Source organism: Cryptomeria japonica, chromosome 10 (assembly GCF_030272615.1).
Source record: "Cryptomeria japonica chromosome 10, Sugi_1.0, whole genome shotgun sequence".
In the NCBI taxonomy this organism is placed as follows: Eukaryota; Viridiplantae; Streptophyta; class Pinopsida; order Cupressales; family Cupressaceae; genus Cryptomeria; species Cryptomeria japonica.
The window spans coordinates 182,222,559-182,230,021 of record NC_081414.1 but is presented as its reverse complement, the minus strand read 5'-3'; positions in this window follow the sequence as shown (position 1 = coordinate 182,230,021).

The following is a 7,463-nucleotide window of genomic DNA, read 5'->3' as shown; positions in this document are numbered from 1 at the left end:
AAAAATTAGGGATTCGTTGGGTAAATTCTTGATGTCTTGTTCATTGTTTGAGGATGGGGCACTGGTTGTCAAAGTTTGTGTTTTAACTTGTCCTAAAACTCCTCTGCCAAAGTTTTGTAATATTAGGTCTCCCTTTGGTTTATGGCGGCAAAATTTGGTTAAGGATTCTGGGGTTTTTGGTTGCTCTAATGTAGTTATGGATTCTCCAATGTTTTTTCACATGAAATCCATCCGTTTTGGCTCAGGGGAAACTGAATCTCTGTTTGTTGAGAATGTGGAAGCTCATACCTAGAAAAAAACATAATTGTCTAGTCCTGCTTTCAATCCTCCTTCTCTCGTGAACAAACCCTTCTCTCCTATGGATTCTGTAGTGGCTCTCAATAATTTTGTTCCTCCTCTGAGGATTGGATGGTCAGATGTTCTTCCTCTGAAAAAACCTAATGTCTTTAGAAATACAAGAATATCTTCTGAGCCTGTGGTTGATCTAGGCATCTGTGAGCTTGTGGTTGACTTGGGCAATATAGTAGGGGCTGAATCATGTATCCCTGATATAGGTGCCGATACTACCTCAGTTGGGGGGACTTTATTAGATCATGCACCAAAAGTACCCGAGGGTTTGTTAGAAAATGTTAATTCTATGGACATTGTTCCAGATGATCTTCTCATTACTCAGGTTCAGGAGTTAGTTAATACTAATAAGGCTTTTCTGGACTCTCCTTTAGCTAACAAGGTACTCTCTTCGATTTCGGTTGATTTAGGCATTTTGGAGAATGACTTGGCTGCTTTTCCCACCAATAATCCTTTTGAGCTCCTTGATAAGGATAAGGCATTGATGGCTTTAGGACTTGTGTCACCACTACCTCCTGTGGTCTCAGATAAGGAGGAGAGTGGGGTAGATAAGGCCATCGTGGTGGTTTCTCTAGGGCTTCCTTTGGTACAAACTCCTCTTCTCCCTTCCTCATCCTTATCTACTCCAAGGAAAAGGGGGCGTAAGCCCAAGCATGTCAAGACTCAATTAGAAATTGATGCAGGGATCCAATCAACTATTTTATCTTCCTTAGAGACTTCGAAAAAGAAAAGATCAAAGAAACCCTTTAGTCCTCCTCTTACAAGAGCTCTAGCTACTAAACATAGTCTTCATAAGGTTTTTTTGGTTGGGGTGGTTTCCCCAGTCTTGTTGAATGCTTTGAGGGGAGCTAAGGCCTCCCCTTAGGACCAATGAGGTTAATATGCTAGAATGTTAGGGGCTTAAACGCCCCTAACAAACAACGCTTGATTAAGTCGCAATTGGACTTAATAAAGTGTGATTTGGTGCTGTTTCAAGAAAGTAAGTAAATTTGCAGTCGATGGATAGGTTATTTTCTTCTTGGAAAGTTTGGAATTTTTGTTCATCTCCCTCTTCAGGGGCATCGAGTGGATTGGCAATTATTTGGAGAGATTCTGTTGTTCACTTCTCGTTAGTTGCCTCATCATCTAATTGGATGCTTGGAATAGTTAAGAGTAGATCATCAAACTTAAAGTTTTGGCTATTTAATGTTTATGGCCCTTCTGGGGTTCTAGAGAAAAGAATTCTTTGGAATTTCTTGGTTTCTCTTGCTACTCCTCTACGGAATGGTTTTCTGATTTTTGGGGGTGATTTCAATGCAATTACTAGTTTGGATGAAAAGGTTAGGGGAATTATCCCTAATAAGCAGGTTATTTTAGATTTTTGCAATTTCATTCATTCCTTGAGTCTTGTTGATTGTAAACCTCTTAATGGTTCATTTACATGGACTAATATGCGAAGGGAATTTTGTCAAATTTTGGAAAGGTTGGATCGTTTCATGGTTTTGGATAATTGGTTTAGTTTGGGACAGGATTTTGTATCCTCAATTCTTCCCTTTACCGGCTCTGATCATTTCCCTATTCAGTTCAATATTTTTGAGGATAGGGCTCCTAGAAAGTTACCATTCAAGTTTGAGCCAATGTGGTTTAGGGACCAATCATTTTTGCCTTCCTTAAAATTTTGGTGGAATTCAGCCCCTTTTTTTCCTGGGTCTAGGATGTTTAAGCTAGTTAAAAAGTTGGGTTTTTTAAAGACAAGAATAAAGGATTGGAATGTGCAGCACTTTAAGAATGTCTTTGGTGAAAAGGCTAGGATTCAGGAGGAAATTGAGAAACTTAATAAATTTTTTTTGCTTCAGGTATGTCTTCTGCGATGTACGACGAGCTTAAAAATCTGAATATTCAGTTGAGTGAGATTCTGGCTAGGGAAGAATCTTATTGGAGGCAGAAGTCTAGGGATCTCTGGCTTTCTGAAGGTGATCAAAATACCAAATTCTTTCATTCCTCCTCTAAGCTCAAGAGACTTCGTAATGGAATCTCTTGTATTATTGATTCTAATGGTAATACTCTGCTAGATGAAGATGAAATAGCTTCTGAAGATGTTAGGTTTTCTAAATCTCTTCTCTCATTAGAGCTAGTGGTGGTTGATGACGAGTTTGTAAATTCCATCCCTCCTTTAGTCTCTCAAGAAGATAATAAGATGCTGATGGCCCCATTTTCATTAGCTGAATTGAAAGAGATAGTCTTTTCCATGCACCCGGAAAAGGCACCGGGACCGGATGGATTTACGACATTATTCTTCTAGAAATGTTGGGACTTTATAGGGAAAGACGTGTTGTTAGCCTTGGAGGAGTCTAGAAGGAATAGGGTGATTCTAAGGGAAATTAATACTACTCTTATTGCTATTATCCCGAAGGTAGATGACCCTACCTCTTTTTCGGACTTTCGTCCAATTGCCTTGTGTACCACCTTATACAAAATCTTTACTAAGGCAATTTCGGTTAGATTATGTAAACTCCTTCCTTGGATAATTTCGTTAGAGCAAGGTGGGTTTGTGCCTGGATGGGAAACTCCTGAAGGTGCCATTGTAGCTCACGAAATCCTGCACTCTATTTCTCAGCAAAAGGTATCAGCAATGATTCTTAAATTAGACATGCTTAAAGCGTATGATCATGTCAATTGGTAGTCCTTGCTTGCTATCTTGAGCCGGTTTGGGTTTTTAAGGTGTTGGGTTAAGTGGATCTATTCATGTATTTCCTCCGCCTGCTTCTCAGTATTGATTAATGGGCCTCCCTCGGGCTTTTTTGCCTCCTCCCAGGGTATTAGGCAAGGAGATCCCTTATCTCCTTTTTTGTTTATCATTTTGGTGGAAGCATTAAGTCGGGCCATATCTAATGCTATGACATTGGGTCTATGGTCAGGTATCTGAGTAGATGGCCTCCCTTCTTCACAATCTCATTCCTTATTCACTGATGATACGCTTTTGTTTGGGAAGGCCACTATGAGGGAAGCCCAAGTTATTGAGAAAATTATCTTTGACTATTCAGCCTTTTCTGGCCAAAAGGTTAACAAGCAAAAGTCCAAAATCTTTTTTGTAAATGTCCCCACTATAGTTCGGGCCAATCTTACCTACTTTTGGATTTTTCAAGTTGGGTCTTTCCCCTATATGTATTCAGGTGTTCCTTTCTTTCTAGGGGTAGATAAGATCTCTTTTTGGGATAAAGTTGTCCATTCTATCACCTCCAGAATTTCCTTCTGGAATCACAAGTGGTTAACAATGGCAGGCAAGATCTTTCTAATCAAATCAGTTTTGAGTGCCATTCATACATATCTCATGTCTATTCTACAGGCTCCCTCTCAAGTCGTTAAGAGGATAAATGTATCCCTCAGGTCCTTCCTTTGGAATGATAATTTAGGGGGGAAGCATAAGATTCCTCTTCTTGCTTGGGATAAAGTTTGCTGCCCCAAGGAGCTAGGGGGGTGAGTATTTGCGATTTGGCTATTCAAAATAAGGCATTGGGGGCTAAATTGATTTGGAAGCTATACAAAGCCCCCCATAGTAAATGAGCCTTTGTAATGCTTGCTAAATATTTAAGGGGAACACCCAGAGAAAAGATTTTTACTGCAACATCCCTTCCGAAGGGTTCTGCGTTCTGGAATTTTCTGATTTCTTGTAGGGAGGTGATTTTGCCACATTTATCTTGGGTTGTTCATAATGGGAGAAAAGCCCATTTTTGGGATGAAGTTTGGAATGGGCATCCTTCTCTCTCAACTATCCGTGATTGGTCCCCTTTGCTGGATATCCTCTCGAGTCTTTGGGGACCCTTTGTTGCAGACTATTTTACCATTAACACCTCAGGGCCATGTATAATGGTCAAATGGAGGGATATCCCTCCCCTAGCTATTAATATTAATATTGTTTTAGCTTTTATGGAAGAACTTTGGAAGAGACCTGTAGCTTTTCAAAATAGAGAGGATTCTTTGGTTTGGGTTAAAAATGCGTCAGGCTCCTATTCGGTAAAAGAGGGGTATAATTCTTTGATTTAGACCCCTATATCTGTCTGCTGGCCTACTAAGCTATTCTGGCATTCTACTTGTCTTCCAAAAGCAAGGGCTTTTGCCTGGCTAGCAATCCAAGATAGAATCCTCACTAGAATGCGATTGGATAGGCTTGGGATTACAATAGTGTTTCCTTGTGTTTTTTGTGGTTATTGCATGGAATTGGTTGATCACCTCTTCCTGCTATGTCCCTCTGCTTCTGAGTGTTGGTATTGGCTGTTTGGTATGTTAGGGTGGTCTTCTACTCTCTGATCAAGTCTACTTTCACAATTTCGATCCTTGCCCTTATTGTTTCCTGCTTTGTTTTATTCATCTCTTTGGATAGTTGCTCCATCTCTGGTGATTTGGAATCTTTGGCTTGAAAGGAATTCAAGAATCTTTAATCATAAGTCTACATCTTTGACAGACATTATTGGTAAAATCCAAGCCTCCATTAGTGAAGTGGTGCTTTCTTTCATTGTCAAAAATTTAGGGCATCTCACAACCTTTTCCCATTGGGATAACTGGGTTACTTGGAGATGGCCCTCACTTCATTTACTGCCCTCTCATGGGGCTATATCAGATGCTTTTTCTTCGCGTCTTAAGCGAAAGATGGGTAAGTGGATTCCTCCCCCTTTTCCTTCTTTCAAACTTCAGTTTGATGGGGCCTATAAGGGTAATCCAGGGAAGTCTGGGATTGGGGTAATTATCTTTGACCACTCTTCAAAAATTATCAAGGCAGTTGGTAAATATATTGGCTATGGCACTAACAACATGGCCGAATTTCAAGCTCTATCCTTTGGACTTGATTTGGCTCATTCTCTAAATATCAAGGATATTATTATTGAAGGTGATTCAATGCTTGTCTGATAGGCGGTTGCTGCTAAAAAGTGTTTCTCTTGGCATTTGCAGTACCTTTTGGAGCACATTCTTTTCCAACTTAATGGCTTTTCCACTTTCTCGATTTCACACTGCTTTAGAGAGATTAATGTGTTTGCTGATTTTCTTGCAAATAAGGTTGTTACTGAAGGTGCGGATTGCATAGAACTTGCACCCTCAGACTTTCCTATCTCCTACATGAAAATTCTATCTTAATATTCCTTCTTGGTGTGGTTGTTTTATATATTTTGGATGGGTGCTCAGGTATGGCACATATTCGTCTGTTTGTTGTTATTTGAGTATTAAATGCTTAGCAATATGTGGAATTTCTTGGGTAGAATTGGTGGGTGGTGGTTTTTATGAGATGCAGTTTATTGGGTGGGGTAAATGGCTTCTTGTTATGTTGTCACTGGTATGGCTGTTACTATGGATTATTGTATGGATTGGTTTCACCCTATTTCCTGAAGGTTGTCTCCATCCTCCTCTACTTCTTATATGGATAGGCCTATGTATGCTAACCATTTTCATGCTGTCAGGTTTACTTCTCCTTGGTTCCCTCTTGGCTGTGTTTTTTGTTCTCTGCAGGTCTTTGGACTCATGTGGTGCATAAGTGGATTGATGTTTTGGTGCTGGCACTGATCTTGGTTGCATTTTTGGGATGATAGCCTCTCCACTAGACTATTAATACAAGATTTCTTAAAAGCTTCCTTTATATCTAATGTAATTGAGAATGTAGTCAGGGTATATTGGGCTGCATATGGGATATTGTAAAGGGTAGGTAGGCTTATGTTTCCAAGCAATACTGAGGGGTTTTCTTACTAGTTCTTTCCCCTCAGTCCTCATTGAACCAGACACCATGTTAAAAAAAAAAAAATTAATATAATTTTAGTGGATCATCCACTTTTATCAAAAAAAAAACAAAAACAAAAAAAAAATCAAATGTAGGCACACTAACTTGGATTGACTCATAGAAGTGATTTGTTATTGCAATGATGACACGGTTTGAGAAAGGTTATTAATGGTTACTTCATTTGAGGGATTTATGTTAGACATGTTTGCTTGAGAAGGCAGTGTTATGTTATTGAAAGAAGGCATTGATTAAGAATAAGGTGGAGGAACACTACAATAAGTAGGCATTGGTGATGATTGACTAGGAGATGGGACACTAAAAGGAGGGATAGAATGATTGGATGAATTTCCTCCTTGTGTCATATTGATTGGTTGAGAAACAATAGGAATAATTATTGAAGGAATAGACAAAGATGGAGGATTAATTGAGGAAGAGGGATTTCCCCCATGACTAATATTTGTAGGTGTAACATTTTGAGTTGATGTAGCAATGATGTTTGAAGTGAAAGTAGGGATGCTAGTCATTGAAGAGGTCAAAAGAATAGAATGATTAATTTGTGTAGAAGGTTGCGAATAACCTAAGGTCTCAGAACAACTCTTTATGGGCATGACATTAGAATCAACAATGTGGGCAATGCCACACAGTATATCATTTCCATTCTTATCACTTTGAATCATGTGCTTTATACCTTCAATTAATGGAAGAGCTTCACTATTAAGGTATTCTTGGGACATTCATTGTTGAAAGTTGTCAAATTGATTGTCCAATTTTGAAATTTGATCTATGGAAACTCTATTCAAATATTTTTCTTCATCATTGGAATCATCAATTGGGTAGATAGGAATGTTATTAAGATGGGAAGAATTAGCATTATCCTAATTAAAGAAGTCACCCAAATAAGGCTCCATCTCTTCAAGAATTAAACCTTGAGAAGCGTTAATTATAATGCTTCATCTAACGAGGATAGTATAGGTAGGACTAATAGAGGTAAACCTCATGCACTAGAGGGAAAATTTGAATTTGGAATTTGAATTTTGAATTTTGGGAACAAAGTTTGCAAAATTGAATAATGCAAAATTCAAGAAAATAATGATTATACAATTTGAACTTTGTGGAAAGAAGAAAAATGACACAATTTTCAAGAAAAACTATGAGAAAAAGAAATCAATTTTTTTAAAATTAGGGCCAATGGGATACCACTTAATTTTAAAATTAAAATTGACAAAATTAGAATTTTAAAATCAGGGCAGATTATAATTAACCACTTAATTTTTAAATGTTTCCTTGAAAGTTGTGATGTATTGGGAGTTATTTTTCATTATAGAGGATCAAAATTCAACAAAACCAGCCAATTTTCTGAATTTAAGCAATT